This window comes from Siniperca chuatsi, linkage group LG24, assembly GCF_020085105.1.
Source record: "Siniperca chuatsi isolate FFG_IHB_CAS linkage group LG24, ASM2008510v1, whole genome shotgun sequence".
Taxonomy (NCBI): Eukaryota; Metazoa; Chordata; class Actinopteri; order Centrarchiformes; family Sinipercidae; genus Siniperca; species Siniperca chuatsi.
Genome location: NC_058065.1, coordinates 7785846 through 7810360, shown reverse-complemented (window position 1 = coordinate 7810360; position 24515 = coordinate 7785846). Strand labels below are relative to the sequence as shown.

Genomic DNA, 24515 nt, shown 5'->3' with positions numbered 1-24515 from the left:
TGAGCTCTATTGACTTTAACGGGCTTTGGCTGCAAAGACAATTCTTGTTAGTAGGATCAATTCAGTGTTGGTTTCGGTCTTTTGATGCTTGTGATACAAGCTGTCTTATGTTTTCTTGACAACCTAGCCTTTGGTCACAGGTTTAAATCAATTGACTGCTCAGCTTAACCTGCCAAGACTAATAAGTTACACATTTGCATCAGGATTTCACATCGCGCTGATTTTTAAATATAATTTTACTATGTAGGTTGATATAATTAAAGAAAATAATTTTGCTCTTTAAAAGAGCTCTCAACTCTTCTCTGGACTCTTGTGTTAGAAATACTGAATCATAAAGTTCAACAGATAGCTTTTTGAAAATTTAACTTTTCATTTATAGTCTAGAGTAACCTTGTTCCTGAATGCATCATCGGGCAGCAGGACTGCGCCTAGTATGATAAAAATTAATTGTGAAATGGACGATGGTTTGTGAATATGAAACAGTATTCAGCTCAGACCTACTAGACTTCACAGTGCTGTTCTGGACGGAAGTAAACTGTCATTTTTTGGAGCCTGTATTCTACTCTCTATCTCATTTTCCATGTGCTTCATAAATACAATCACTGCTGTTTGTAGTAATTGAAACTTGTGCATTCATTCATATGCTACACACAATTATTTGCTAAACAACTCAGAGTAGCCTTTTCGACCGTGATGCATTCCTCTCATTTGAATTTGGATGCTCAGTTTATTGTGTGCCATGTGCCATTTTCTCCCAGTCTCTTCAGAGTTGCGTCTACAATCCATGAAATGAACAAAATGGCTCAGAAAATGAAAGGATTACCATAAAATTACATCCAAATAGTGCTGATTGCTTGATGAGCATCTGTGGTGCCAATTTCAAGCCCTCAAAATCCATGTCATCTCTCTACTGTAATGTGGTTCATTAATACTCCCTGCTATATTTCGCAAACCACCATCATACGCTATAGAATATCTTCTCTTTGATGTGGCAGTAAAGATGATAGATTCTCGAAAAAATGACCTCAATTTTGCCATCATACCCTGATGGTGATGATCGGCTTTCTTCGAAACAGAGTGGTCTGCTAATGTGACCGTGATCCGTTTGCTACGGTCACGATGGACTCCAAAGCAGAACTACTCAGGGGAGTTTGTGAATAAGCTGAAGGAGATCAGAGAGTACAGCGTGCTTTGTCTTTTCGCCACTATTTCATATATAGCCGGTGCGCATGGATTACCAACAATCAATATTCTATTTAGCCTGTATTGTGCTCTGTGTAGGTTTGGTTACTCCTCAGTGTGTGAGGGGTTTGTCAGAATCCTCAGCTTGTGGTGGCTACTGGATTATAAGAGCATGTATGGGGTAAACATGGGAGGTGGGGAGCAAAAATGAAGCTGAACAATCAAACAGTTGAAACTACCTCACTTTTTGTGTTTATGTAGGATAATGAAAACTATAGCTCTTGGTAAGGTGCTGAAATGTCTTAAGAAACCACACCATTACACTAAGCACCTTTAAAATCCACTTATCTTCTTGTCCAAAATGTTTAACAAATCATGAATTATTCTGTGGTAGAAAAGGAACCACTGGCACTGATTTGGGCATTGAAACACTTTTATGTGTGAGGGTAGAGGATGCCCTTTAGTGGCTTTTCTCCAATTTCTCCAAATCTGCCTCAATGGCTTATGCGTTGGTGTCTCTTCTTTCAGCCGTTTCATTTAGACATTTGACATGTAAAGGGTGCTGAAAATATTATGACAGATGCAGAGTCTCATGCCATTTCTATTTAAGTTTGACCTGTTGGGTGTTTCCCGCAAATTGCTCTTCATTGCCTCCGTTCTGGTTTTCTCCACAAGTGTTTCAACAAGTACCAAGATTGCAGAGGGGAGAGGCTTAAAGGTTGGGTTTGAGACTGGATGCAGGTTGTATGGAAGTTGTACAGGCCAAACCTTATTATTTATGTATAGTTATGGCAATATGTTAAAGGTATCTTGTTTTTAGCCATGCTATTGGATAAATGTCAGGAAATTTTGTACAGACAGTCATGGTCCACAAAGGATGAATCCAGCTGACTTTGGTGATCCCCTAGCTTTTCCTCTAGCACCACCATAAGACATTTTTGTCTGTGAGTGAACTTCTGATCTCCACAACTATTGGATTACTATAAAATTGGTGCAGACATGGTACAGACACTCACGTTCTCCTCAGGATGAATTGTAAATACTTTGGTGATCCCATTTCATTTAGTCCCATCATCAGGTAAAATATGAATTTGTCCAATATCTCAGCCTCAACTGTACTTTGTGGTTAGTGCTAATTAGCAAATGTTAGCATGCTAACATAATTAACTAAGATGGTGAACATGGCATTACATCTGCTAAACATCAGCATGTTAGCATAGTCACTATGAGCATTTTAACATGCTGATGTAAGCATTTAGCTTACAGAATTACAGCCTCACAGAGCTGCTAGTATGGCTATAGATCCTTAGTCTTGCTACTTATTGTATAGTGTATTTTGGGAGGTAGTGACTGGTGCTTATTTATTAAGGGGTTTCTGGTGAGGACCCCCATCTGCTTGATTTGCTGCACCACACACTCATATTCCACTTACACTGCTCATGATTATGTTCCCATTTGTTATTTGGTTCAATTAATCACTTTTTGTATTATAATTCTGTGTGTGGCCTCCATTTTTGTTGCCAGCCTTGAGCCAGGTGGTAACAACACAGTGCAGTATACAGAGCAGTATGACAAAGCACTATATAGACACTATACATATATGAGACAGAGATAGAGGGTGTTTTAGTCACAGGGAGGGAAGCAGGGTGGATTTGGGGCTGAGCAGAGACACCGAATGTCAGAGTGACAGGTGATAAAGATAAGCTTGTCAGGCTACTGGAGGCTCCCTCACTGCACCGGTGCACACACCTCACTTCTTGCTGACAGATACACGATGGAGCGGTGCAAGCCAGAAAAAAAAGGACCACTGTAATTTTCACCTTCTTTTGCTCGCCTCATCCATCCCTTTCGCCGTCTGTTCCTCCCTTGCAATTAGCAGATGAGTGCATTCACTTGTTCTATCTAATTTCAGGGAAAAATTAGTGCAGTTACACAGTCCATAAGTGCAGCATTTTGCCCAGAACTAATGAAGTCTCATGGCTACTGAAATCGGTTATGTGTGTTGCCATGGCGATGGTGAGACCACCACAAAGATCTGCCTTTGTTTCAAAGCATAACTCAGTCTGTGGTTGCTTCCTTGGGTCTGGAAAACAGCTTGTTTCTCTTAGTGCCATACAGTGTAATAGACTGTGACACTAAGGCACTAATATATTTGTTAATAAATATTTTTTTTGCAGGCCACATTAGAAAAGAGCCTCAGCTGAATTTAAAGGTAGAATGAGTAGGATTTTCCTAAAAAAAGACTCTATAAAAATAATCCCTCTCTCTCAGCACTTATGATCCACTAGAAGTGTGTGGCGGTGTCTGTATCTGCAGAGAACCTGTCCTCTGCCTGTATTTTCTTATTTTATTGTGTTCGGGACGCTTCTGGGCGTCAACCTTTGGGCAGTGGGTGTGTAGCACCCAGCCAATAACAGCACACAGGGTGTGAGGAAGCTACGAAAATGGCGGACACAGCGCCAAAGAAACACAAATACAGTGAGGCGAAATGCCGAGTGGACAAAGCTCATTCCAAAATGAGAGTGACTCTGGGGTTGGCTTTCACCAGCTGGCGAGCACTGAAGGAGAGGATGGGGATGAAGAGCGATGCGGAGTTGGCCTGTTTTCTGTTGGACAGGTAGGTGCCGGCGGTTAGCTTAGTTAGCTTGCTAAAGTATCAGCTTTTCCATTACAACAAATGACATGTTCCAAAAATAGTAGCTAAAGTCCTACTATCAACCAATGCAAATAACGTTTTGAGAAAATAGCCACTGAGGTCTATTGTGCTGAGTTTGAGCTTATAATCATTTTCTGTCTAGCATACAAGCCACGGCGGGTAACCGCGCCAGTCCTAAACCAAAGTAGTAAGTTGATTCTCAGAGACTCAATGCTAGTGTCTGTAATGAGCTGGTATATAGCTGAGGATAGCTAACATTACTGTTGGCAGTGTGTTTTTGTTCTAACATTGAAGAACTGATACAGCAGCGGTGTCATATACAGCGTTGGACGTGTGCTTCTGGTGTCGTTGAGCCGAGGAGGAGGGGCCAACTTTGAATGTTGTGTTTACAAACCGCAACCGACAAATCCTACTCATTCTGCCACATGGAACAATTAATTAGAAGTGAATCGTGAAACATGAAAACAAATAGACTCTATGGCTGGCTGATGTGTACCTTTTGAACATAAATAAAAACTTCCTGAACTGATGCCTATTACATTTGCTGCTAACCAAGCTTGACTGAAAATGTGCATGTATAAAGTTCTGGAAGTGTTTTTTTTCTGCCTGATTTACTCACATATATGTACCGGTTGTGTGCATCTCTACCTTCCTGCACTTGCGTGGGCGCTTCAAGGCCTTTTTATGGATGTATTGATTGTGGCCAGCTGATATACAGTGGTCATCGCTGGCTATCAGGAGAGAAAGGTCACTATCGTCCATCAGCTCCAGTCTGAGACGCCCGGCTGATACATCAATGTATTATAAAACATGGCTCGGCCAGATCTCCCTGCCAACAGTGAGAAAGAGAAGATCTATTGACCTAAATTGGTTGACGGGCTGGTTTCAGGAGTTATGTATGGGCGTCATGGTGTGAGAGTGGGAAGAGGGAAAATCGATACAGTCCAGTATCAAAGGCCTATATTTCTAATATATTATGTTGAAAGCAAATAGAGCCAACAGCAATTCCTCGATGAATTTTTAAGATTTTTGTTTTTGCTCATTTTTCAAATGCAAAAGTTGCTGTGAATAGGCTGTCTGGACTAGACGGACTCGAATTTTTCATATAGTGCACCAATACTTATGTATAATTAATGAGGAAACAAGTAAATGCAGTAAGTTCAAGTTTTATATTATCGCAGTTCCATTTACGTTATGTTTTTCCTTTGGTCAAGGTTGGAAATAAAGCATCACTCTGGGCCCAATACAGCCCGAAAAATGTTTTTACTGCTGGAGAAAAATGGCAGAAGGCACCGCTGTTGTTGAAGCTTGGACTCAGATGCCCAGTCAAAATTGAAACCAAATCCTTTCTCTCCTTGCTTGAATGTGATTATAGCCAAGGTACAGTGCTTCCTTGAGCATGAGGCAGAGGCAGCACAAAGACAAAGAAAGAAAAATGAACACACAAATTAAAGCGGTGACAGCTGCGGAGTTGCTGTTAGTGGATGTGTGCGTGTGGGAGGAAAGGAATGGTGTGTAAATGAATTGCTGTATACTTAATTAACACAAAATCCCTTTGTCTTCGGGCTCTGACCAGGGCAATTTGTGGGTGTTCAGCTGAAAATGCGGGGAAATGATTAATTAAGTAGTCCAAATGAAAATGAGTGAAGAAAATGGTCCTGTTTTGTCTTCAAAAAAGGGAAGTGTGAGCTTGTAGGCCTCAGTCGAGGAGAGGTGGGAGGAAAACCCTCTGACTTGTGGGGCAAAGGGGGAAAGGACTGATAGTGTACTCACCTCTAAATGACTGAGACCAAAGGCCAGGCTATAACAGCTCTAATTACACTCTGGAAATTGCAGTCATTGTGCAGTAAATAAAAGAGGCAACAAGGTCAGTGTGTGTGTGTGTGTGTGTGTGTGTGTGTGTGTGTGTGTGTGTTTTAGAGTGTGTGAGGAGGAGGCAGAGATAGAGAGGGACTGCAGGCTTTCTCTACTGTACGTGGGGGTTCCCATAAATCTAATTTTCTTTCAATTATGCACACACAAATTAAGGCAGGGGTGATAAAAACCCTGTGAGTTGAATTTGAAATGATGAGAGGACCATTAGGAGGTCTGTGTTATATGGTCTGTGGGGGATATGAAACCGCACGGTTATGAGCCAGCAAATAGACTCATCCCATTCAGAGCTCATTCACGCCGCGGCTTATCCGCACCAGTCTATTTACAGCGTGTCAAACGCCTGAAGGCACTTTGATTTCCCCTTGATGGGCTGGTTGGTTGGAAAGTGGATGTTAGAGAAGTTTGACAGATGCAAAAGGAAGATTGATGCTACTTCAAAGCCGCTTTGGAAGCTGTTTATTGGAGTGGGAGATAGCACTAGTTAAATCAGCCATCTTTGAAGTTGTGCAACGAGTGCAGGTTGATGGCTAGAAGTGTGCCTCCCGGGGTGTGTGAGAGACAGAGGGGTGAGAAGCAGAAAAAGAGCATTACTGGACTGTGAGGAGAATAAGGTGAACAGTTGTTAAAAGGATCATTCTGGCTTATTACAACCTGCAGCCTCTTGCACCAACTGAACGTACTGTATTTTAAGTTTGAGTGTTAAGTCAACATTACCTGCTATGTTGTGAATGATTTTCCATTACTTCCAAAATAATTCAATGATCACTGGTCAAAATCAAACAACGTTTTTTGCCCTGAATGATGTCTTTACCTTGGAAAAGAGAATGCGATTAAGGCAATAGAAATGATGGTCAAAAACTATGAATGTAAGATCCCAGTTGTAATAAACTGAAGTTATCCTTTACAGCCCCTGAAACATGTTTTTTTCTCAATAGCACAGAATATTTATGAGTAAATAAGCAAAAAGTTGAAGAGTTGAAGTTTTCCTTAAATGTGTTTTCTCAAAACTCAGCTAATCTGCTTAATCAGGACTGTGTGGTTGTGGTTTGATTGACAGTTGCCTGGCAACATAAGCATGCAACATCACAAACGTCAACATTCCAAATTTGAATTACAATAAATTCAATTACAAAGGTATGTAACTACATAGGTAAAGGCACAACCAATCATTCAACACGTGCATGTGTACACAGCCACACAAAACTCACACACACCTTCCAATACAACTGCTGCAGGTTCCCTGCTCAGATTGATGTGTGCGATCAGCCAAGATAGCCAGGAGTGCCGGCCACATCTATTCACTGAATAAGTGCTAGGACAAGCTGTTTTTTCAGGAGCCAGCCGGGCAACAATAGGCCCTCTAATAGCTCCAGTTTGTCTCAGTTAAGAACAGCCTCCCCCCTCTTTTCCCACCACATGCACACATACACACACCTCTTACTTTACACCTCTCCGCCCATTCCTGTGTTGCTCAAATAACTCCTTAATCTCTCTATTTGGCTTCTTTCTCGGTTGCTGATTGCTGTATAATTTTTCTCCTTTCTTCATTTTATCACTGGGAGAATCTGGAGCTAATTTACTCTACAAATAACTGAAAACCATCGAACAGTTCTCTGGACGACCCTGACCTCTGACCTTCCTGTGCAGGTGGCCAGTAAGTGGAGAAAAATTATATACATCTACATTATGTCTTTGAAATACCAGTAAAGGATTCAATTTAATAGAATTGGCTTCGGTGCTTGGCATTTTGTCTTGACTAACAATACCTAACCAACATGTATTTCAGGGGTTTATTACACTGTTGAACTGCCAGACTGCTTTGAGAGTAGGGATACACCATATCTTTATATATCTAAATATTTTTATATTAACAATGGATCAAATGACTACGTGTAATGTGAAAGCAGTCTCCTCTAGTGACAAATCCACTGAGATTTATCACCCGACTGGGAAGTTCCCCTTAGCTCTACTGAACTTTTTGCATCATTTAGCTCCTTGTTTTGGTTTTTACATCCCTGCAACTTTACTGTCAGGTTCACTCTCACAGCTCTTACCAAACTTCGCTTACAGTCATAGCAGCTGTTTATAGTGAACAGGGCCCGATAAGGTTAAAGTGTAACTTAACACCTGCCGAAAACCTTGTTTTTGCTGACCTCTTATTGATTGAAGTTCTAAGCTTGCTAGAGTGATGTCGAAGTGTACTTACTCAGGGTGTGGTCAGTACACCATGACATCACTGGTTATAAGTGTAGCCAATGAGACATTACTTTTCAGCTTGATGTTATGTTACTCTTCAATAAGCATATGAAAACTCACTGGATTTGTTTTCAATCAAGTTAATGCCTCACTTGGATTGTTCTAACTGAATCTATTTCCATTGCCGGTATTCAGAAACACGAAAGTGCTGCTGCCTCATTGAGTTTATATGTATACAGGATTCTGGCTAATAGTTCATCTCACACAAGTGATACAAATTAAAATTGGATTCAGAATGAGCTGTTGATGTGCATCATTAAAGTCCATGACGCACATAAATATCCCTCTATGCATGAATAAACTGACTATGAATGGATAATAGTGTTGACAACAGAGCATGCAAATGCCACAAAACCCAACGGTAATTATGATTAAGTGCATACATCCCTCAGTATACATATCAGCATTCAAGTTATGTTTACAATAGGCATGTGTGTTTCTTGTAATGTAACACATAAGGCTTGAGGCTCCACCACAAGGCCCCCGTGATGCCTAACTGGATTACTGCAGACAGGATATGACATTTCCATGCTGCAACTCACAAACAGAATAACTGAGTATCACATATGGTGGAAACACACTAATTGACAGACGATGCGGTCTACTTTTTTTTCCCTGACACTGCAGAGATTTTCAAGGAGATTGTTTTCACTGTGTGAACTAGGCTAAAAGTAGGACGCAGCAGGCGTGATGAGCAGAGGAGGGAAAAATATACCAATTACATGATTCACTTGTACAGAGAGGTAAGAATAATACCATCATCACTTTGTTGTGTGTCCTAATTTTTATTTTGTGGTACATTTGAAAGAAAACAGGATGACAACACTTTTATTCTAAATCTGACCCCTTTGTTTCATTCAAAGTTAATTTAAAATTAATTTTCAAGTCATTTTAATCCACTGTACATAAAGTATATGCAGAATTAGCTATTAGCAGTACCTGTTTGCACTGTAACCATGGATGTACAAACGAATATCACTGGATTACTTTGATACTGAAGAAAACTTAAAAACGTGATGATTGTCAGGCAAGTTCTGGGGTAATTTTTTCTATGATTTCTAAGCAGATTTATGAAGATTTGTGTGAGATGCACATCAGAGATATTTATAGCCTCAGGAAGTTTAAGTCAAGCTGAATTTTAAAAAAAGATGTGTCCCATGTCTGTGTGTTAAGAATTGACTGTTATGACTCCAAGGAGTACAATTTATGACGCAAACTGCATCAATAGGGTGCTATGTGTGAAACAAGTACATTCACATTTTGACGTACAAAGAATTTGTGCTTTAAAACATTACTGATGTAAACAAACTTACAAAATCAAAAAACATTAAAAACTGGCTTTAGATGTTGCCTAGTATTTACACATGGATCACAGATTGTGTCTTTAATGGTATCGACCTTGCCTTTTAGATCTTTTGATCTACTGAAAAAAAATCGATGTCTCTATAAGCCGTCGTGCATTATTGGATGAGCTCAGAGTGGGTTCATCCACTTTTAGCTCCTCAGTCGATACGCTAACAAAAACACAACCCTCGAGCTCAGGTGTCAATCACATAGGCACAAATGTACAGATGGATCCACACAAGGCCATTCCCCTGGGGATAATTTGGGCTCTCCCATCACTATTCCAGTTGTTGACTTTCCAGGTTGTCATTACCGCACCAGTGCAGCTCTCACGTACCTCTTTCCCTCCATCTACCTGCATATGGAGCCCAGCTAACTGGCCACTTGACACTTATTCCTCTGACAATGTTGTGTTTATGGGGATATCCATTATTTTCTGTGCTTGTGAAATATAGCTATCTGCTCTGTGGGCCAAGAGATGCATGACTGGCAATATAGCAAAATAACTTCAACATGCATGTGAGAAAATAGGTATATTTATATTTATATAAATACTTTTCACACCCACACATTATTAAAGAACCATAATGGTGGATTTGCATGTTATAGCCTATTATCAACCCAATGTGTGCATGAATACTGAACTGTTTTTAAAGCGTACTAAATGTGTTTGAGATTGCTTTTCAAACCTTGTAGACAGCCGCTGTTATTTATTTCTATATGCAATGAATATCAACTCTTACACACTTGACCATTGACAAAACATGGTGGTACAAATGATGTTCTGACATTCCAAATATGCAAGTCGTCTGTAGAAAAATAACTGTATTCATGAGACGGTGTAGTCCCTCATTCGTCCAGGAGCGTTCTATCATAGAAAAGGTTTCAGTCGTAGTCATCTGGACACTGTTTTCAGAATCAAGACGTTTCGGCTCCCATGCGGAAGTCACTCTCAATTGTGAAAAAATGGGACGGGATCTAGAAATTTAAGCTACTCTGTGTTACATAAGCCCTGCCCTCAGGAAGGAATCTACCTGAGTATCTGTTAATAGCTAGTTTCACCTGAAACTGACCTAATTGTTTCCAAGATGGCCCAGTAATCAGTAATCAGGCCTGTTGTTTTCTGGCTGCATCTACCTCATCACTGTTAAGTACCTGATTAGCATGTGATTGGCGTGACCAAGGTGTTAATACACTGTGTTCACAGTGTATTAACACCTATGTATTACGTCTTGATTCTGAAAACAGTGTCCAGATGACTACGACTGAAACCTTTTCTACGATGTATTCATGAGCTATGTTGTCCACAATGAATCACAGGAGACCAATAAGCAAACATGGACAGTGTGAAAGTGATTACATAAATGTGGTTGTTTGATGCATTCAGGAATGTTTCAGTCAACTGAAATATCAAAGCATCCAGTCACTGCTTAAAAGTTTAACTAAAAGGAGGCAGAATGCTTGTTTAAAGTCTCTGCAAGTAGATTTTCATGAAGCACTGAAATGAAAGTCGAAAATGGCTGAAAAGATGGAAATCCATCTAAAAGCTTATTCTGTGCTTTGGGAAATGGGAGACCGTAAAGCAAGCTATATGCAATTTGTAGTTAATGGAGTAAAACATGCAAAACTGCTGGCATGTTCTTTTAAACAACATGAGCACACACACAGACTGACTGGCCTACATTTATTTGCATATGCTGTGTGTGATCACATACAGCATAAACAAATAAATGCAGGCATCATGATGCTGGTTCATTTGGCAATGAGAAAAGGCCCCAGCACAGATACAAACATAGCCCAGCAAGGATAAACATGGACACTTGTGCTTTCACATTGTCTTTTACTGGGAGTAATTTCACCCACTGTACTTTCAGTGGCTTGGCAAAGCAAGTGCCACCCACTGGAATCCTGTTATTTTAAATAACAGCAGCGAGGCCACTGGAGCAGTTGAGTGTGTCGGTGAAGGTGAAGGCAGCGAACAAAGCTGAGAATATTCTAATGGATCTCACGAATCTCCACATGGAGTTTTAGCCCATCCCAGCTGACAAAAGGCTATGTGCTTTTCTACTCTTTAACTTGCTGTAGAGGTCAGCTCAAAAATTACATTTAAAAAAGATTACAATCACACAACTGCAGCCAACTGTTTTAACACACATTTCCTTTGTGTCAAACAAGAAAAAACTATATGTATCCACATCTCAGGTTGCATTACAAAATTACAATGGCTCAAGGGAAGATGGAAAAATGATAATTCCCTTTCACCCAGCCTATTGAGAGCCCATTACATTGTAATCCTGAACGTGGGCTCTGACATCTCCGCTAGCCACATACGTGGGTGGAAAGGAACAAGTGAACAAAGGACAATGCATCTTGTAATCCCGTTAAAGGATTAAGGGCTCGAGCGCACACACACGTGCACATGCACACACAAAATACATTTTGTTTGGGCTCCTCTGACTTACACTTGTTCATTAACCCCTACACTCAGGCTTAATACTATTACACGAACAACCCTAAACTCCCGTGACCTTAAATCGACCTTAATTCTCAACCTGAGCACGAAGCAGCTGATTTCAAAGCATTGACCAAGAAAACACTTTTTTGAAAGGCTTTTCTCATCTTGGACATGACTCATCTCTAAAAGGATATAACAACAAGACAGCACTTGCAAACTCACAATCAAACACACATACAGCAACAGTACAAACACAGTGATTCAAGCACAGTTTGAGCCTTCAGGGTAGGCACTTGACTTGTGGATGATCGCACACTTGACTTGTGGATGATCGCAGACTTTTCCCAAGACGTTTAAAATCAAATTTGTGGCAGGATATTACACCAAAATCAGTAAACAGATATTAAGGGATACTGTTAATGCACAGACACAAAATAAAAAGTCATGGGAGGCTTGCAAGTTTTTGTTCTTCAAAAAACCAAACAAATGAAAACAAAACAATTTCCCTGCAGAAGAGCATTAAGCCACTCTCTTGCGATATGGTCACAATGTCCGGGTCGCTCTGAGCGAAACCTAGGTGGGATCAATTCCTTCGTCCACATGCTGCTTTCCTGTGGTGCTAATGATCAGACTTGAAGCAGATAGTGCAGAATGGAGCTCCTGATGCCTAAGGCGACAAAAAAATGAACCCTTCGAAGGGCTCCGAAGCTGTTTTGATGAGAGGAGCGTATAGTTATGTGGCTTGTGACACTGCCAGGGGCAGCGCTTCTGAAACTTCCACTTGAACTACAGCTCCCATCAGGGCCAACAGCCAGCCATTTTGGATTCAGTTTAGCTGTTCCAAAGATTTCCCATTTTGCAATGATGTTTAGATCACACCTGCTCGTGTTATACCTCCAAGCCATGCACTGCATCTCTTTGTTGGGTTTGCAGTTTGTAAATGCAGAACAAAGTGCTTGTGTGAATCAGATTTTCACTTATTCATGATCTCAATATCTTAAGTGGGCAGCTTATCAATGCAGCCAAGAGCAGAACAAACTATAAATTATTTAAAGGCTATTTAGCCAGCATGTAGCCCTAATTTTGCTTTGCTAGTTATTGCACTGAGGAATCGACATGTATTCAGGTCAGAGCAGTCATCCTGAGTTTTTGGCTTGTCATCTTGATTTCTTTTGAGGTCAGATTTTTTTTAGAAGCTCTTGTAAACTTCTTTTTATCTCAGCTGAATTATCTGTTGTTGTTTTCTTTTCTCCTTCCATTTCATGTTTCTTACATGTCAAAGAAAAAAGATGCTGACAATATCTAGAGGAAACAACAACACAACATGTTTGACTAAAAACACCCAAAATTATTAAGCATATCTCTGTTGAAAAATGTATCTGAAAGTCACAAGGAAATTCCAGCAATAAGCCACCTCCACACATGTTGTGCAGATGGAAAATATTTAAATTAAACACACAAACATGTCAGAAATATGTCAACCATTGACATAATCCAACCAACAGCAGCAGCATAGTTAAGCAATGCTTAGTAGTGTCTCACCTAATGATGTCAGCAGAAATGGAGCATCACCATTGGCCAATAGAAGACGATGCGAAGGGATCCCATTGGTCACACAGAGAGCATGGAGGGCAAAAAGAGAAAAATGAAAAGCTCATTGGTAAAAGATAAACTACATGTTGTAGGTTTCATGTCGAACAAACATCAGTGTTTTCTTGTTTTCCAAATGAAGAGATGTTGCTGCATCATTTAAGTGTAAAGTGGGCAAAGAGGCGATGCTAAATATGCCAAAAACGCTGTTTTCAATGTTCACCCAAGTTCTGCTCAGATTGAGTTAAACCATAAATACTATAATATAGCAATAAAGGTATAATCACAAAAAGAGAACTTACATGATTATAAAGACATTAGCAAGAGAATAAGTCTTATTCGGCATTTGCGTGTTGAACAGGGAAAAAAGTACTCTATACTTTTGTGCTTTATTTTGCCTCCAAGAAATGGATGGAATGTTCCATGTTGCTTCAATAAATCATCATATAGTGTTTCCTCAAATAAAGTAAGTTGGCAATATTTGGGAAAAATGAACTATTTTGGTGACAGTTGTGACAGGAATTGCTTATGAATGAAAACCCGACAGTGGAAACAGTGAGCCGGGTAATTTCATGGAGATCTGTCCGGTGTAGAACTCACACCACTACAGTAAAACAAAGTTCACGTGAATGTTCAGACAGTTCAGACAAACATTACATTAGTCATCTGCAGAGTCCATTTCAAATTCACTGGCACGTGTCCAACTTTTGTCTCCTCTTACAAATTAGAGCCTCGTTGTTCTCCTGTTTACTGCTTTAATACAGAGTTTTTCATTTTCTAAAATACTGATGGAAAATTCCCACATACTGTGATTCATGTAATTTTGTTTGACTGTATTTTCACTCTGAGTACCTAAAGACATCCATAACATCACAAAAAAGACATTTCAGTCATATAACATGCATTTTTTTCCTTCAGCATTGTCTTAGCCCCATTGCATATTTGATTGTAAGTTTTTTGATCTGACGTGAATTCCCAAAAAGGTTCGCTGTAAGAACTATTCAAAAAGAATTTGCCAGTTTCAAAATAACATTTCCTCAGAATTATCCCACTGAGGTCTCATGTCGTGGCTCTTTTTCATTTTCATCACTGAGCTATACTTAAGTGTTCTCAAAATGACATCAATCATGGGACAAACTCACCATACATTACTTTCCAATAACCTCAAAGTACAGGCTGACACCGAACATGGATTCTTGAGGGACGGACGTTATTACATTGTGTCATCTGGATCGGAATGGGAAAACCAAGCCTTGGGGTCGCACGAGAGTCAGGAGGTATTTGTATCCGCTCCATTACAGTGGTTTTATATGCCACAGCTGTCTCAGTGCAGGGTCATGATGTCTGATTATCTCCTTAACATAAATCCATGAAATCAGTTTAACATTGGCTTGTTTTCACGATATGGCGCTACATTAAAGCTAGCATTTCAACGTGTTACTGTCAGATTTTGGGTCATTGTTAACATGGGAGGAAATTATGCAGACTCAAAACAGGATTGGAAGTAAAATTGATAGGATCAGCATGGGAAAAGGAGAAATTATCATGCAAGAGAGAAAGAAAGGATCACTATTGTAACCAAAACATTAGTTTATGCAAGTTTACTTACCGTTTTCTGAGTCAGAAATTAAATTACATAAATTTCGAAGCAGGAAAATAGTTACATTTGTAGTATAAAAAGTGTAAAGTTTGGTGAAACTGATGCAACAACACTTTGACGACTATAGCAGACCAATAGCTACACTGCCAAACTAGAAAAGAAATATTATGGACCACACATATATCCCTCCACATATACAATCAGAGCTGTATAGCTGTGTGCATGACTTGAGCTCAATATGGTTATGTGTAAAAGTATGCACAGAATAATCAGCCTTATTAAGAGAGGATCTTCCTGCTCTCCTGTCTCCTCTTCTCATCCCACTTAGCTTTACTCTGCTACTCCTGCGGATGTCTAAATCCTCACATTCCATCAAAATTATTCAAATTTAGAGGCAGTAACTTCTTAAACATCCAATTATCTTTATACATACGTTAACATTATCAGTGTGTTATCATTTCTGTTTAGTGGAGTTTAATCAGTTAAACTATATATAAAGTAATAATTTCCCCGACTAGAATTAGAAAAATTAAAATTCAATGGTTTTATTGTATCATAGTTGTTTGACCACATTCTGTCTTTTTCAAGGCAAGTTTAACACAAGTGTCAGATATAACCTTAAATATACATACCAGGTGACAATCTGCAATCAATGGCATCATCAATAAGTTTAAAGGATCACCAAGTCCAATTTCACCACGAGGTCCATTTAACAGCTTTTGATTGGATCACAGGATCATCCCAAGCAGATGGAGTTTTCCCCATTTGTTCAGAAAGTACTTTGAGGAGTTCTCATCCATGTTGGATTATAAACTGGGCATACAGTACTCCACCTGCTGAGGAAGATCATGTCATACAGTTGAAAGTTCTAGAAAAGCTACCTAATGGACCTTGTGGTGAGATTGTTTTGTCAACTGCTGTTTCCAAGGTCAAAGAATGAACTTTAAAACTCAAAGTTTAAGCCAGCATCAACACGAAGCCCTTAAAAATGCTCAGGAAAATGGAAATTCAAACATGGCCCTGGTTGAACAAATGAATAATATAAACCCATAAGACAAAGCACAAACAATTATCAACAACAATTATCTCTTAATATCAATGCTAACATACGATTAGACCATTAAAATCCTACTGTTGATGAAGGAAAAAAAAGACCAAATTTAAATTGAAAAGTACTGTTCAGGATACAAAATGGAATACATTTATCAGACCTGCTTCTCTGTTTCTAACCCTGTTAGAAGTACAGCCTATAAATTAAAAGTGAGACATTGGTGCTGCTATTGTGTATAGCAAACTTTGGTGCTTGAAGGTTCAGGAGGACCTACAAAGGTACAGTATGAGTATTTATAGCAGGTTTAAAAGGTGTACTGCAATTAATTATCAGTTGAAAACACAGAGAACAAAGGATAAGCAGATAATGTTTAACACAGGAATAACTTCATCAGCTGACACTCGCCTACTCTCAGTGACAGCTGGAGTCCCGACAGAGACACCGCCAGCTCCTACTTACTGCTGTGATCCTTCATTTCTCTTACCCCAAGCAAACCCACATGTCAGATATAAAAATAAAAATAAATCTGAAATGATGCTTCCTTTCACCATTGACTCCACTTCCTGACAGGATAAAGCCGGGCATGTAAGCCCTACTTCAAAGTGTGGTGTTAGGGGTGCAAGCTTTACATTCTGTTAATCTGACCTGTGGGCACCGCTTCAGCCACTAGCTCTAATGTTAATCCTTTGACTGTGCTGCTCTTCTATCTGGCTCCCGTTCTGCACTACACAGTCCACAGATCCTGGTGTCAAAGGGAGGCTGAACCCCTGAGACATTTTAAGTCGGCTTGTTGTTCTTTCAAAACAAAGCCAAACACAGACTTTCTTGTCTCTTCAAGATATAATCAGGGTAAGAATTCACCAAAGAGCCTTTATTTTTAAGATAGATTGCCCTGGAGATGTGTAGGTTTAGCAAGAACTACAGGCACTCAACATGCACAGCAGGGTGTCAGCTGCTTGCACTCTGTCACAACAAGCATGCTGACACTTTCTGCTAATCGTTGAGTGTAAGAAAGCAGCCCTGGAAAGCCACATGGAGAACATCTGGCTGGGACGACCTTATCAGCCTCCACTTTCTTCACATCAAGAATTGATTTATAATAAGTTTTGCCTTCCTGACAGCCTTAACTGGTTTATTTGTTGGCTTTACCTAGCAACAGAAAAGACACCGGACATTAAAGAAAAAGTTTGACATGTTGGGAAATATGCTTTTTTGCTTTCTTGCTGAGAGTTAGACAAAAAAGATTGTAACCACTCTCATATCTGTACATTTAATATGAAGTTATAACTAGGAGATGTTTAGTTTAGCTTAGCATAAACACTGGAAAAGCGGGAAAACAGCTAGCCTGGCTTTGTGCGAAGGTAACAAAATCTGCCTACCAGCACTTCTAAAGCTCACTAACACATATATTTTCAGATAGAGCCAGACTAGCTGTGTCCTCGTGTTCAAGGTCTTCATGCTAAGCTAATGTAACTTGACTGAGCTGTTATAGCTAGCATGTAGCAGAAGGAGGTCAAGGTGAGGAGAGGGGAAAAAGATGTCGCCGTAGCACAGTTAGCTCATTACTCCCTGGCAAAACTCAAAATACTGCAAAAATTAGCAGTTCACAAATCAGTTTCCACCAGTATAACATTGGTTACACTTAGCGTTAACTCTTAACTAGATAGCTACTGCATTACAATTACTTTCGGGACATGGGTGAAGTTAAATCATGGGGACAACTTCAACTACCATTCAACTTGGTCCTCTTGAATCACCGCTTCAACAGTTGGACAGCAGAACTCTGACAACAAACAAACTTACTTTAAAGTGTATCACTCAGCCAAGCTAAACAATTGCTAACACTGCAGCCAATGCGCAAATTGTTATGTAGTTCCCATCGAAAAAAAGGAATAGAATATACATATACAGAAATATACATATGTGGTTACCATTAACTAAATTATGTAAATTATCCAGATGAATATTAGTAAAATAAGGTGATCTACAAAATCTCATCTTGCACTCACTCACTCACTATCTCAAAGCTAAGCTAAGGTAGCTAAGCTAAATGTATACTACAGCGAGTTAAATTAGTGATGTCAAACTATTCCTTCAAGGATCAAAAACAGTTTCTTGAAATTCATGTCGGTTAGTGCAAATATGACAGAATCCTTTTTTTAAAAAATATCCCTAAATGAAGGCTCAATCACAACACCGTTCATTCAAATTACAAACCAACTAGTCCACTACAGCACATGAAAAACACTATGCAGTGATGATGACATGCTTCAGCAGTCTATTTGTGCATAATCCCTGAAGTGTCATAGATGATACATGTAAGCTCTGCTAACCAACTCAGTTGTATAGCCTAGCTGCTGGCTCAATGCTCGCACATGAATGTTTTATAATTTCGAAGCAGCTTTAAGGCCTGATATTTCATTGTATCATTTTCAGCACTCTAAATTACCTCAATTTCTGAAGGGTTTGGGGTTTTTAATGTACTGTACATGCCATGCCCAGAGTCATGGTAGTTATGATCCTCATATTTCCCTCTCTTGCTCACACGCACACACACACACACAACAACCTCCATAGACATCAAAGACAGCGATGAAGCAGGACTGGAGCATCACAGCGAAGGATTCATTCCTGGTAATACTCACACAGATGCTCGAAAGCCACAAGTCCACACGCCTACACACACACCCACACTTTGAATATTTATGCTGCTACCTGCTAGATGCCAGTTTGCATCGTGTGAAAGAGGCCACTGATGCAGGTGGATGGAGGTGAACACACTTATTTAGTGCAATGACTTACACTGAATGTTGCACACACACAAAAACACTCCTCCTTATAGCCTCTCTGTCACTGTTCGATACATCCAGGAGAGACTGAGTGAAAATGCTCACTGGTGACTAAACTACTATAGGGAGAAAAACAAGTGTGTCTACGTGTGTGGGGGTGGATGGTGTTACCCAGTTTTGTTTCTAGACAGGATAGCTAACACCAGCTAATGAGATAGCTGTTTTGTTGTTCAAGGGGTTGGACAGTGTGACACCCAATAAAATTGCAGAGGGCAGGAAGGAAGGTGTTAGTTTCAAACAAAGGGGTGTGAAGTGTGAAAGGAACAACTCAATACATGAACCACATCCAACATTGTATTTTGTGTGGTAGGGCTGCATCACTTAAGTATCCAGAATGTTGCAGATGGGTGACAAATGAAAGGAAAAACCAACATAAATTTTGGGGCCAGTCAGTGACCACTCTGGCTTTGTAGATGGTGGCATTGTCAACCTGAAAGTGTCAACTCCCATCAGGATGAAAACATTTTATCAAGGGGAAAAGTCACCTTTTCCTCTTTCCACCTTGATCCAAAATTTAAGTCAAGTCAAGTTTTGGGTTTCTCAAACTGAAGCCATGTGCATGTGGCGCCATAACAAAACCATACTTAATTTCCAAAACGTCTGGGGGTCTTGCCATTTTCATCTCCTTTCCGTAACCAAAAATGCAAGGGCAACAGCTAAAGAATGGATTGACCAGTGTTTTTCTGTTCTAACGTAAGCCACTAATGTTAGCATGCCTGGCAATACAGTGGTGACCTAGCAGCATTAACGTTGGAGTTAGCATATTACTAAATTTTTCAATTCAATTCAATTTTATTTATATAGCGCCAATTCATAACAGAAGTTATCTCATTGCACTTTTCCTATAGAGCAGGTCTAGACCGTACTCTTTATAATATTAATTACAGAGACCCAACAAGTCCCAATATTATTCCAGTCTACATCATAATGTGGGGTCCCAGGTTACATTTGATAAATCCTCGTAAGGTCTGACACATTCAATGCTTGAGAGCAGAAGTAACACCAGTCCCGGATGCTACTAACCGCTATGATTTTAGGATTAAGGTTTGTGGCTCTGTCCTGCTCTTTATTACATTCTGGGAAGTTTAACCGAGATGACGTCAAACACGTTGTTTTGTCCTCATCCTCACAGCTTTTTCTCATGTAAAAGTGAAACATATTGTTTGAAAAGTCAGCCAGAGTTTTCCACCAACTAACAGAGTTAAAGGTAGCTACAGCTAATCTACCAGCGACAGTTTTCATTACAGCCGGTAAAATCAACAGTTTCCAACTAATAATGACGAGCTGCTTTGTCTACCTTTGACTGAAGTCAAGGACCTAGTGTTACAAAAATGATCATGAATGAGGTAAAACTGCCACCTAGCTTGTCAAGCAGGATGTTAATTGCTTAAATGTAACCTGCAGTACACCTATGGAAGCATCTACATTTGTTGTTTCTTTATCCAGGTGTTTCGTTTAATCTGTCACCCTTCTGTAGGCTCCACGCATCTCCACCAGCTGCACTCCCCTCCTGCACTGCCATCTCTTAGCCTGTTTCCACCTCACTCGTGTCTCTGCATGCTCTGTGCCTTTCTAAGCATGCGGCACGTGCCCCTGGATAGTGGTCCCATTATAAATTGCCAATGACATTTCCTTAGCATGGGCCTGGCATTTAGTTTGATGGATTTATTGACATTTGCTGTTTTTTTTTGTTTTTTTTATACTATCAGATTGCTGCGGCTGTTTAAGAAACCGTCCACAGGTCTGACCCTAATTCAAATCCTCCACTGAAATGTACTCCATGTCCCTTCAATCGGGTTTTGTGTGCATGTGTGTTTTGATAAGCAGCAACATTGTTCGTCTGTGAGGCGGGTAAGCCCACAGGCCTGCACATCAGCATACAGAAAAGAGTTTGCTTGTGTGACTGCATGCATATTGAGGCATTGCTGCTGCTGCTGCTGTGTAGGCTTATAGATATTTCAAAACCATAGACTCATAATTACAGCGTATTTTGATTATCGTGAAAGCATAAAGTCATAATGGAGGTTGTATTTCAGAGAACGGGCCAGCTTGAATAGTAATAAGCTGTGAATCTAATGGCATCCGAAGAGGAGACATAGAGTCCATTAATTAGTTTCCTAGCTCTGTAACTTGAAATAAAGAGACACGAGGGGGAGATCTGAGGCATTGATAGCTAATGTGGCAGAAATAGCCGACCAGCATCTATCAGGTTTGGGTAGTGTCTCTCTGCTTGTGTGTGCGTGTGCATCCAACCACAGTAGGAGTTGGTGTTGGAAAGAGAGATGTCCTTAATGAGAGAGCTGCAGGCAAAGACACACACACGCAAAACATCCTCTATCAGTGCTGCTGTCTCATCTCATTTTGCTCCTTGCTGCCTTCTGTCTATGTTTATTTGGCACCGACCCCTTGAATTGGTCCCTGTTTAAAACTTCCCATCACCCACTGCTGCTTGCTTTCACTTCCAGCTTCCTGGGCGAAATTAAAGCAACACCTGGATGTTTTACAGCATTTACTACAATATTTTACAATGTTGTATTTCTTCCATCAGGTCGTAGCCACGTTATGGGGGAGGAAGTTTCTACATTGGACCTTTGGTGACTCTTAAAAAACTGCAGGCTCACACTGTTCCAGACTGAAGAACAAAAGCTACCCTTTGCTTTGCTGCAATCTAGTATCACCCACTGGATAAAAAGTGAATGCTAAAAATGCTAACATGCCATTTTTCCATTTGAGATCAAATGTATACTTTTATCCCGACATCATGACAAGAGCCAAGTGAAGAAAAATACATTTTCAAAATGTCAGAGATGTCACTGAATCATGGCTAATGAGCCCTCTTTCACCTTCCCTCCTCTTATTTTTACTGAATCTAAAATAGCCCACTCCTAGTCTGCCTTCTCTGCAATGTTTACACAGAAATTCACATCAGATCTCTGAATGTGGAGTAAGGCAGGACACATGGGAAAGGATCCAACATGGAGAGGCAGAGCGTTACATGATTGGACCCACTCCTTGTTTCTAGTCCAAGTCCCTTTCTTCTGGCAATTTTGGATTTTCAATAGCTTAACATGATGTCATCTTAAAGAGAGTTTTAAATATTAGGTCATTTATCCTGTCAAGGTGGGAAGACCTGATAACTTTGCAAGGCTAACAGGTATTTCAAGGTTAAAGGAAACTGGGAGCGATGCACCTCCATGGCCCATGAGCACTGTATGTAAAGGACAACTAGCCCCTGGAGTGTGGAGGGGCATTGTTCTGTAGCAATAAAGTGGGGCTGGAGCAGGAGATGGAGAGAATGACAGGAGGGAGTGAAAGAAAGAGAGAGGCAGTAAAAAATGAATTACCACATGCTGGAGAATGACAAGACAACAAACCCAGGAATGGTGCACAAATAAAAAGGAGGAAAATTAAAGACAGACAATGACAGAAAGCAAACAGGAGCAAATAGCAATAACTGACGCAGGAGGGGAAATTAAACAAGAGACATGAGGGACAAACAAGAGAGAAAGCAGGAAAAGGTTGTGGGCAAGAGGGAAGGTAGAGATAATATTAGAAACAGGTCAGTGAACACCATTCAACCCCCCCCCACCCCACCCCATCTTCCCTTCCCTCTTTCCACCACAGGCAGTGATACTGTCAAACCAAACTACAGCAGATCTTCGTCTTCCCATGCCACCTCTCCTCCGTCCTCCTGTCTTCATTTCCTTGCCTATCGCCCTCCTTTTTTTCCATTTCTCTTCCAATTTCTCCTTTCCCCACCCCATTGTTCTCTCAACATCAGCCTCTCCCTCATGAGCTGTGAATATCAAAGAAGCTCTGTCCTGGCACTCTGCCTACACCTGCCTACCAAACTGTTTCCTCTGTGCCCAACTTCTTGCTGCCTAAGCGGCCATGCTGCGCCAACATGCACCGACACCAAGGTCAGACAGAACTCTTTCCCAACTACAAATACATTTTTTCAATCAACTAAACGATTAATTGATTAAAATCTTTCAGATAAATCTATTAAAGATTGAGAACAACTACTTTGTGCCATTTTGCTTGAATGCACATTCTGTCTGTAAAACACAAAATGTTGAATGTGTGCAGTGATATTTGTGTTTTACTGTCCTCTGGCACTGTTGCTGCCACTGCATGATGATGCCATCATTGTATCGAATGTACATTTGTCTAAAACGACGCCAGTATGACAAACTTATTGTCACTGTTTTTTGTTGTCACTGAATATGTTATTCACCCAAATTACAAAAAAGTGTGTTTGTTCATTCTTTACCTTGGAAACAGTCATTTGATATAAAAAAAAATACATGTAAAAAATGTATCTTTTTACAAATAATGTCCCTATTAAGGCTGGAACATGCTTTTCTGCTGCCTGTAAAGTAGGTGAAAGTGGGCCTTTAAGAGAGTGTGCATTAAGATCTATGTTTGTGTTTCTATATAGAGGTACATTTTTTTCAGCATAACTAATGAGGCCTGTGTTAGTATACAACCCCGTCACAATGGCTTCACATCTAACTACAAATCTTGCCCCAGTAATCTGCTTCCTTCATCCTCTGTGACGACCACTGCTGGTGACCGTCACATCTGCTTTAGTAGCTAATGAAAACCACGCCACGACCATGAAACGTTTGCAGTTGACCAGCCCTTCACCCAATCTTCTCCGACGCTAACACAGAGCGTCCCCACATGAGTCATCCTAACACCCTTTTCACATCTGCTGTTAGTGTGTTGCGTTACTCCTCCCATATTTGACACGCTTAATTGCACTTCATTACAGTTTGGGGAGATTTTGAACAGGTGTTGTGCCACTATCCAATCCTGATTGAAAACGACGCATTTCGCTCATCAAGGGGTATCAGTTGGATTTTAACCTGCCAAGTATGAAGCTTGAATTTATAAAAAGAAGCAATATTGATCTCACATCTGCAAGCTCAAATGACCTGGAGAGAAGAGAAATCAGGCAGAACTTGAGCACTGAAACAGCAGATCATTGAGAAAATATACTCACTGTATGTGGTGGTTTTAAGGGCAGAGGTGTGAACAGAAATGGATTTTAAAAACAAGCTTGGGACTTAAGGTTTGAAAAAAAATCTGCAAAAAGGACTGCAGGGAGACTGAACAAGAAATGATCAGTGTCCTTGTCCATCTGTTACTATGGTACTTCTTAGCACATCTCTGAGCTGAAGTAAAAATCCACCCTTATATACTTGTGCTGTAACAAATCATCAATTTGCAATGATCGATTCATCCCAGACGCGAATCTACTTCTACTTGAATATGTAACATTTCCCAGAATGCCTTTCAATACCGCCAGAAAACGTGCCTGAAATTGTTGCTCACACCCGAACAGAGCAGTAGCAAAAGATGACACCATAGCAAGAACGCTTCTTTGCAGATGAAACAAAGCAAGAGTTGCGTCCCTCATCCAAAACAAATCATGCCCGATGCATTGCATTCTGGTCTACTGAGGCTGGAGGGGGATTTTTCCACATACAGTAGATGATCTAGACTAGAAAAAAGATGTTGCGCTGATATTTCAACGGACTGACACCTTGCCGATTGCTGCTGTTATTTAGGATAGTTGATACTTTTTCTGCTATCAAACTCCACTGTAGATTTGCTGGAGGTATCTGAAATGACAACATCTCTGTTTGGCC

At 40.2% G+C, this 24515-nt stretch overlaps 1 protein-coding gene and 2 long non-coding RNA genes across 5 annotated transcripts in view; 1 reads left to right on the top strand and 2 right to left on the bottom strand.

Annotated features, from left to right (window-relative positions):
• The window catches only part of LOC122872205 (neural cell adhesion molecule 2-like), a 277482-nt gene that overhangs the window by 146062 nt on the left and 106905 nt on the right, over positions 1-24515 (bottom strand). The window lies entirely within an intron of this gene.
• On the bottom strand, positions 2893-6728 carry LOC122872206. The gene is made up of 3 exons (XR_006377050.1): positions 6428-6728; positions 4458-4667; positions 2893-3084 (listed from the first exon to the last, which is right to left on the bottom strand). It is a non-coding gene; the product is annotated as an uncharacterized LOC122872206 (long non-coding RNA).
• LOC122872207 lies at positions 6721-23063 on the top strand. The gene is made up of 3 exons (XR_006377051.1): positions 6721-7367; positions 8634-8712; positions 21407-23063. It is a non-coding gene; the product is annotated as an uncharacterized LOC122872207 (long non-coding RNA).